Source organism: Magnolia sinica, chromosome 7 (genome assembly GCF_029962835.1).
Source record: "Magnolia sinica isolate HGM2019 chromosome 7, MsV1, whole genome shotgun sequence".
Taxonomy (NCBI): domain Eukaryota; kingdom Viridiplantae; phylum Streptophyta; class Magnoliopsida; order Magnoliales; family Magnoliaceae; genus Magnolia; species Magnolia sinica.
In genome coordinates, this window is record NC_080579.1 from 57,613,719 (window position 1) to 57,623,401 (window position 9,683).

The following is a 9,683-nucleotide window of genomic DNA, read 5'->3' on the forward strand; positions in this document are numbered from 1 at the left end:
CATGCTGATATTCTTCTCTCATGCGTGCACACGTGCGTGATACAGAGGCCACAAAAGGGCTACCCGGCGACGTTCAAAACTGATCTTTTTGTATTTTCTTCTCTGGGCCGTGTCAATGGACATTCAAAACCACCCATTCTTGACTGAAATTTCGTCCTGAATCCAATGGACGGGGTGGATTTTCCAGAAAATACCTCTGTGGGGTCCACCGATTACGGCTGCGAAAAATTGCACTTCGAGTCCTTCTACGACTCTGCCACCGACCCCAGCCATCCAGCAGCTATAAAAGGGGAGTTTTGGACGTGGGAAAGGCATTCAGAACCAGGGGATTCCAGATCTGGAGCAAGAGAGAGAAGAAAGAGAAGAAAGAGAAGAAAGAAGAGAGAGAGAGATTGTTTGGTTTGACGTTTTTTTTATGAATTTTATTTAATATTTTTTATGGATTTTATGGGTCACTAATCTCTCAGCTAGGGCTGAGATGAAGCCCCTAATTTGATTAGCTCTTGTATTGGTTGATTTACTTTGAATTTCAATTAATTTGTTTCTTTCTTTAAGTGGGCTTTATGGGTTTAAATTCTATACTTCTCCATCTATGAACTTGACCAAAGTATATATATGGATGTTGTTTTGATGCTTATTATGGGTGCTTGTGTCTGATCAAGAACAGGTTTCCTATAGAGGGAGAAACAGGACGCTTTAATGAATTGTACATCCCTTATGCCCGACCAAGGATATGGGATATGTCATTCATGGCATTGCTTAAAGGAATTAGACAGTCTGTATGCCCGATTAAGGACACAGATTGTGCTTTCTCTATTTAAGTGGTATCAATCTAGATCAAGGTGAATCAACAGACAAAACAAGGGTTAGGATAATTAGGGGTGGATTCGAAAGTCCTAGTGCTCTCTCTCTGATTGAATTTTCTTCCCTGTTCTTAATTAATTGTTTTTCATAAAATTGTGCTTAGTAATTCATTCCATTAATTGTTGGATTAGTTAAGGAGAATCATAGATTTGAATTGTGACGATCAGTCCTCGTGGGAACGATCTCGTAATACGTACCGTATCTACATCTGATTCGTATACTTGCGAGTTTAAAAATCATTTAAATCATGTTGGTTTAAATAAAACATCAAGTTTTTGGCGCCGTTGCCGGGGACTGTTTCGGTCCAATTGGATTTAAGATTCTCTCTTATCATAATTCATAGTCTTAGGTTTTTTACTAACTTTCGGTTAAATTTTTTTAGAAACTAACCTATTGCCTGTTTTGTAGGGACCTGACATAAACTACTAATTTGGTAATCTCTTTCCAAATTTTCTATTTTTTTTCTAATTTCTATTTTTAGAATTAAGGTTTTATTTTTTTTAGAAAGTTTCTATTTCTAGGCTATTTTATTTTATTTTTAGAAATTTCCTATTTTCCAATTCTAGATTCTGATTCTTCTTTCAAGTAACTTTCTATTTTCTAGTTTTAGAAATTTTTTCCCTTTTTAGAAACTAACTTAGTTTTTATTTCTAAGATTACAAACTTTCTTTTTTTAGAAATTAACCGTTGCTTAGGATTTTTTTCTAGCATTATTTTAGGAATTTAATTTATTTTTATTTTCTTTTTGTTTACAGGAATTAAGGAAGGAAGCTGCTAAATAACATTGTCTTCAAAAGGAGGAGCTCTCAAATCTACAGACATTCATCATCTCCTTTTCCGGGTTCTTCTTTCCAATTTTCATTTACATAGCTTTTTCTTGTTTTAGAATCTCATAGTTGCTAGGTCTAGTTTTATTTCTCTTAGGTTGCTTCTTAGTTTAGTTTTCTTTCATACATTGCAATATCATAGTTTATGCTAGGGCGTAGATCTCTGAATATAGAACTAGCACAGTTTGATCCTGAGATTGAAAGAACAATTCGTGAACGATTGAGAAATAATCCTGTTGAAATGGCGAATAAGACTGAAGTTAAAGCTCTCAAAGATTATTCAGCTCCTGTCCAATTTAATGCGCCTTCATGCATAGTGTTGCCAACCACTACGGCAGCACACTTTGAACTTAAACCTGGAGTCATACAATTGTTGCCATCCTTTTATGGATTGGACAAGGAGGACCCATATCATCATGTGAAAGAATTCTTAAACATTTGCTCCACCTTTAAGTTCCAAAACTTCTCAGACGATTCGATCCGCCTACGCCTGTTTCCTTTTTCTTTGAAGGATAAGACGAAAGCATGGTTGAATTCTCTAGAAGTTGGATCTATCACTACATGGGACCAACTGTCTAAGAAGTTCTTAAACAAGTTCTTCCCCGTTCACAAAACCAATGCCCTCTGTAGAGAAATTACTAACTTCACACAAAAAGAGGGCGAGCACTTTCATGAATGTTGGGAAAGATGGAAGGACTTGCTTCTTAAATGTCCTCACCATGGTTTTGAGAAGTGGCAACAAGTTCAATACTTCTATGACGGTCTGACACCACAGAACCGTCACATGGTTGATGCCACCAGTGGAGGGTCATTCATGACCAAAAGTGATGTCGAAGCGTGGAACTTCTTTGAAACCTTGTGCGAAAATTCCCAGCAATGAGATTATTCAAATAGAGGTGACAGAAGTCCCCAACCACAAAAGAGAGGTGGTATATATGAGATAGGAGTCATGCCAGAGCTGAGCGCCAAGCTTGATAACCTGACAAAGAAAGTTGATGCTCTGGTATTAAATAGTGGACCACCACAAACAGCTCAAGTCGAGGCATATGCCACATGTTCTAGTCCTGCCCATCCTATGCAGTCTTATCCATCTGGTGCAGCATTCCCAGAACTTCTCTCTGAACAAGTTCATGCTATGAACACTTTTCAAAAATCTGGGAATGATCCTTACTCGAACACATACAACCCAGGGTGGGCTAGACATCCAAATTTCTCTTGGACAAAAGGACCACAACAAGGAGGACCATCTGGAAATCCTCCCATGCAACCTCACCTCCAAGTTGGCAGTCAACAACCTCAACAGTTTCCACAATATCAACAACTGCCTACACAATCAAGGAAACCATCTCTTGAGGATACACTCCATCTTTTCATGCAGAGTTCTCTTCAATTCCAAAAAGACACCCAACAAACCTTACTAGCCAACCAGCAAAGCTTACATGCAAATACACAATCCATTGCCAAGCTGGAAGTACAAATGGGTCAACTAGCTGCCACATTGAGTGAGAGAGAGAAGGGCAAGTTCCCTAGCCAACCTGAGGCTAATCCAAAGGGACAGTATGAGATTGGCTCTAATTCCAACCAAGGGCAATATCATGAATAGGCCAAATCGGTCACTACCCTTAGGTCAGGCAAGCAGATTGATAACAGAATAGAGATGCCTGGGGATGAATCAAATTCTAAAACAGAAGATTAAGATGAAGCAGAGAGCCATACCAATGCATCCAAAGTCCAAAAGCTCTCTGACTCTCCAAGAGCCACTAATGTGCCACCTTATGTGCCCAAAGCACCCTTTCCTCAACGTCTGGCACCAATAAAGAAAAGAAATAACTTTGATGAAATCTTGGATGTGTTTCAAAAAGTGCAAGTCAACATCCCGTTGCTTGACGCTATCAAGCAAGTCCCTGCTTACGCTAAGTTTCTTAAAGATTTATGCACTCAAAAGCGTAAGCAGAATGTTCATAAGAAAGTCTTCCTTGCAGAGCAGCTCAGCTCCATGATTCAACATAACACCCCTCCTAAATTTAGGGATCCAGGAGCTCCCACCATTTCTTGTGGCATAGGAGATCATAAGATCGGGAAGGCATTACTTGATTTAGGGGCGAGTGTCAATTTGTTACCATATTCGGTTTATGAGCAGCTAGGACTTGGTGAGTTGAAACCGACTAAGGTAACATTACAACTAGCTGATAGATTTGTCAAGGTGCCCCGGGGTGCTATTGAAGATGTGTTAATCCAGGTTGATAAATTTTATTTTCCAGTGGATTTCATAGTTATAGATACTCAGCCTGTCCAGAATCTTCATAGTTAGATCCCAGTCATTTTGGGTCGTCCATTTTTGGCCACATCTAATGCTATTATCAATTGTAGGAATGAAGTTATGAAATTGTCCTTTGGTAACATGAATATTAAACTCAATGTTTTTAATGCAGGACAACAACCCTCAGATTTGGATGACATATTTGAAGTGGACATGATCGAGAGCCTTGTGCAGGACTCCTTCCGTACATCTTTTGAAGATCCTCTGGAGACCTGCTTAGCACAATCGGGCATGGATTTTGACATTGATAGTCCCATCCATGAAGTCAATGCATTGCTCGACTCTACTCCTATATTGGAGACTGAAAAATGGAGAGCGAAAGTGGAACCTCTTCATCCCTCTGAGACTCTTCCTGACAGCACAGTTTGTAACTCTGAGAAGACAAAGGCAAGCAGGCTGCTTAATGTTCTTAGAGCATATAAGGCAGCAATTGAACAGAAGATAGAAAAAATCCAGGGAGTATGCCCCACTGTATGGATGGATCATGCTGTGGTAATATCGCATAACATGCAAAGGAAGCGTGATCCTAACATAGAAGAAGTCGTTCGAGCAGAAGTCCTTAAATTATTTGACGACAGTGTCAGTTGCCTTATTTCAGATAGCACAGTTCATGGGAACTCACATCACTTGTCTGGGATTGGTTAATGAAAGTGTTGAGTTACTTCAATGTTTGTGGGTAACATTACTGCAAACCCTCACGAGACTACAACTCGTCCACTAGGGGTAACCTAGGGGTTTAAAGGCTTGTTGCATGTGCTAAATGCAATCGAGAGCACCTGCGAAAGTGGTATAGGTAGGATCTTCTTTTGTTTTTCTTTTTGTTATTTTTTCTTATGTTGATTTCTCTCTTGTGCTAACTCGCTTTTACGTTGAAATTTTTCACAAATTTTGAGAAAGCTTCTTGATTCTCCATCCAGGTATTATCTTTTCATCACTCCTCTTTTATTCGCGTTGTCCCATGTGCATTGCTTGTTTATTTCTTTTACATTGAGGACAATGTAGATTTTAGGTTGGGGGTGGGAGATTAGGGTACCTAATCAGTATTTTCTTGGTCTTGAGGAAAATTTGTGAAAATTTTAAAATTCTTTCTGAATTTCTATTGAATTCAAAGTGATTTTGACGGATAGTTGTGATTTTAACACTATAAGATACATGATGTTGGTAACTAATGACTCTTGGATTTGGCCATCTGCTTGATTTCACAGTCAATTTTGAATTGTTAATCCATGATTAGAAGTTGTAAACATTGATTGAGCCATGATTCACATATCACATCTCGCTTACACATTAAGTTTTGGTTCGATAACTGAATGATTAACTTGGTAAAAAGAAGAATTAAAAGGCTAAGTCACATAATCTTCACCATAGGTTTGCTCCCTATAGGTGCAGATTTGATTCTCCATAGTTGACATATGAAAAAAAAAAAAAAAGTTAGGCGACAAGTTTTCGCCATAGGTTTGCTCCCTATAGGTAAGAATTTGATTCCCCTCATTTGCGTTACTGCTCATAAAGAAAATCAAAGGCTGGTAAAATGAAAAGTTAATCTGTGAGATAAGTGTTGGTTTCAAGCTTGGTTGTCATGAATTACCAATGATATCATGAGATTGACAATTGGATCTCTTAATGTTTGTAGGTCGAGATTACACTTTACATTCATGGAGCTCGATGTTCAGAATTGTTCCAATTAATGGATTAATATGTTGAACTTGATTATGAAGTTTACCGTGAGCTTGATTTCAGGAGACAATTCTACTTACCATTCATGAATCTTAGAATTTTCACATCTCAGATATCTGTTCACAAGTCACTTGAGTTACAGGAATTGTCTTTTATTTCTGAAATTATTTTTCGCATGTTTTGCTCGGGACTAGCAAAATGCTGGTTGGGGGTTGTGATGAGGGTTGAATATTACATACTAGACCCTAATCATTACTAGATTTTACGTATATGATAATGCTTAATGGAGTATTTTAATTGTATTTTTGGTACAGGATGAAGTCAGGAGCGTTAATTGAAAATTGATGTTAAAGGCATGGATTTCATGATCCAAAATCTCCAGAGCACGGGATGGACTCCAGAGAACCAATAATGAAGATTTTACACGCTTGGGATCTGAGGAAAGCAAGCCGACCGCCGTCGTCGGTTCTGGGGCCCACCTAGTGTCCAAATGGACAATCCAAACCGTCCATCCGCTTCCTGGGGCAGTTATAACCATCGCCTAGACGTTCGTTTGGTTCCATGCATGTGTACGGACGTTGACCGCTGAAAAACGTAAAACGGACGGTGAGTTCAAAAACTCCGTGGGCCACAGCAACTCTAACTCGAAATTGGGCATTCCTAGCCGTTTTTTCATCCTCCATGCAATGGACGGAGTGGATTATTGAAATAATTATCAACATGGGTCCCACCATTGCCACGGAAGTTGGTTTCGCGTCCGCGTAACGGACAACCGCTGGCCGTTTTTGCGAAGGATTGTGGGCCCCGTATGTCACCCGTACGGCCGATCCGAGCCGTCCATCTTGTAGAGTGGTTCGAGAGCTTCAAAACCATATTGATATTCTTCTCTCATGCGTGCACACGTGCGTGATACAGAGGCCACAAAAGGGCTACCCGGCGACGTTCAAAACTGATCTTTTTGTATTTTCTTCTCTGGGCCGTGTTAATGGACATTCAAAACCACCCATTCTTGACTGAAATTTCATCCTGAATCCAATGGACGGGGTGGATTTTCCAGAAAATACCTCTGTGGGGCCCACCGATCACGGCTGTGAAAAATTGCACTTCGAGTCCTTCTACGACTCTGCCACCGACCCCTACTCACCACTATACCTATAAAAGGGGAGTTTTGGACGTGGGAAAGGCATTCAGAACCAGGGGATTCCAGATCTGGAGCAAGAGAGAGAAGAAAGAGAAGAAAGAGAAGAAAGAAGAGAGAGAGAGAGATTGTTTGGTTCGACGTTTTTTTTTAATGAATTTTATTTAATATTTTTTATGGATTTTATGGGTCACTAATCTCTCAGCTAGGGCTGAGATGAAGCCCCTAATTTGATTAGCTCTTGTATTGGTTGATTTACTTTGAATTTCAATTAATTTGTTTCTTTCTTTAAGTGGGCTTTATGGGTTTAAATTCTATACTTCTCCATCTATGAACTTGACCAAAGTATATATATGGATGTTGTTTTGATGCTTATTATGGGTGCCTGTGTCTGATCAAGAACAGGTTTCCTATAGAGGGAGAAACAGGATGCTTTAATGAATTGTACAACCCTTATGCCCGACCAAGGATATGGGATATGTCATTCATGGCATTGCTTAAAGGAATTAGACAGTCTGTATGCCCGATTAAGGACACAGATTGTGCTTTCTCTATTTAAGTGGTATCAATCTAGATCAAGGTGAATCAACAGACAAAACAAGGGTTAGGATAATTAGGGGTGGATTCGAAAGTCCTAGTGCTCTCTCTCTGATTGAATTTTCTTCCCTGTTCTTAATTAATTGTTTTTCATAAAATTGTGCTTAGTAATTCATTCCATTAATTGTTGGATTAGTTAAGGAGAATCATAGATTTGAATTGTGACGATCAGTCCTCGTGGGAACGATCTCGTAATACATACCATATCTACATCTGATTCGTATACTTGTGAGTTTAAAAATCATTTAAATCATATTGGTTTAAATAAAACATCATTGGTCCTTTGCAATGTAATCACCCTAAGTACTTGTTTTGTTTGATCATCAAAGTGGTTAGCTGCTCTGTGCATTTTGCGGCCTTACGGGGAACTCACTACACCAACTTGGACTCGATCAGACTTCCTAAGCATCCTGGACTAGGTATATGTGGGTGACTTCTTTCCATGTAGTCTTCTGATTTCGATACATTGGTTACAACAGATTTTCTCCACTCTTTTGAATTGGTTACTTTAACCAGAGACGGACCAAGATTGTCATCATTTGTATTCCATTCCTTGTACGACTATTCTGGTATCAAGAATTAGGTCAATCGTACTTGTATCACATACGGATCTAATTATCTCTTGGGGAAACCCGAAGAGGTCGAATCTTATTTTATTATTTGCATTGGATGTTACTGGAAAATATAGGAGATCTCTCAGTATTTTACATGTTGAGCGTTAATTTTTGAATTTTTGTTTTTGAATTTTTTTTATTTTAACTATCCTTTGAGGGGATACACTCCCTGGGGATTTTATTGTAAAAATTTTGAGATTTTTGAAAAGATTTGTTCGATCTCGCGGGAGGGCATCGTCATTTGATTTTTATTATATATATATATATATATATATATATATATATATACATTGGAATTTTTTTACAATTTCTCAACATTCTCAATTTCTCGCGAGATATTCCTTTTCTTTTTCTTTCTCATGGGAATCTCTTCTTTTCTTTCTTTCTCTTCCATTGTCCACTGGACCCAATCAATTTTCAGATCTTCCCATCACTTTAAAGGATATAGGCATGCAGGGCTATGTGTTGGGTAGGGAGCGGTAGTCCGACTACCATGTACGGTAGTCCGACTACCATGTGCGGTAGTTGGATTACTGCCCCACGCCCGTTTGTCCATTGGTTTGAGATGGGCACTGGTCCGAAGATGAGCCTATGCCCTCCTATTTGTTCTTCCTGTTTTTTTCTTCTAGTGACACTATTGCTGTCTCTTGCAAGCTCTTTCTTCTTCCTCAATTCCTTGCTCCCTCAATCTTTTCAGGTGGTAATCCTTTCACAACTCCTTTCTTTCGATGGACCTTGACATTCCATGTTCATGGATTCTTTGGATTTTACCTCTTTATGGCCATTGTTCTTCCCTTTTAATGTGAGTCTTTTTTGGAATAGTGATTAAAATCCTAGCCTCTTACTGGAAAAACATTCTTTATCCATGGATCTCCTTTTCTCAAGTTCTAGGCCCATTTGCCCTTTGGGCATGTAATTTTGATTTTTTTTTTTTATATTGGAGTGGGGTGTGACAAGAAAAGTGCCCCATTCTTTATTTGTGCATGAGGATTTTTTTTTTTTGTGTTTTCATTTTTTGTTGTTTTTGGAAGAAGGTCCAAGCTTTACACATCATGAAATGGTGGACCACTAGAATGTAATCCTTTGGATACCTTGCTCCTAACTTGATTTGATGGGTCGGATTGATGATTCATGGCCCACTTGGATCCTCAAATTTTGTAGATTTTAATGGTGGGCCATTATTTTGGAGTGGGCCCCACTTTCTTCCTTGACATGATTTTAGTCTTAGGTGTGGATTTTGAATTGAAGGATTTTTCTAGGTGGGCCTTGAAATGATTTGGTGAGTTTGGACCATGGGCCTTGGGCCTTGTAATGGACTTGGACCATGGGCCTTGGAATGGGCTTGGACAACGGGCCTTGTCATGGGCTTGGACCATGGGTCTTGGATAATGGTCCTTGGAATGGGCTTAGACAATGGGCCTTGGGCTTAAAATGGGCTTTAAGTTAATCATGTCAGTGAGCATTCAAGGGGATCATTCATGATGTGTCTTCCTCTTTTTGGAATGGTTGAGCCATTTATGAAGGTAGGTGTGGGTACTTACCTATGAATGTCGACCTTACAACATGCCTTGTCGTGGTCGAAGTGAAGCAGGGCCTTCTATGATGTCGGTTGATCCTTGTTACGTACCTTGAGAGGTTGACATCTC

The 9,683-nt window shown here is 39.2% G+C and overlaps 1 non-coding gene across 1 annotated transcript; it reads right to left on the reverse strand.

Moving 5' to 3' along the window:
• Positions 1-2,310: 2,310 nt before the first annotated feature.
• LOC131252258 (small nucleolar RNA R71) lies at positions 2,311-2,417 on the reverse strand. Its single transcript, XR_009174292.1, has one exon. It is a non-coding gene; the product is annotated as a small nucleolar RNA R71 (small nucleolar RNA).
• Between the last annotated feature and the right edge of the window lie 7,266 nt (positions 2,418-9,683).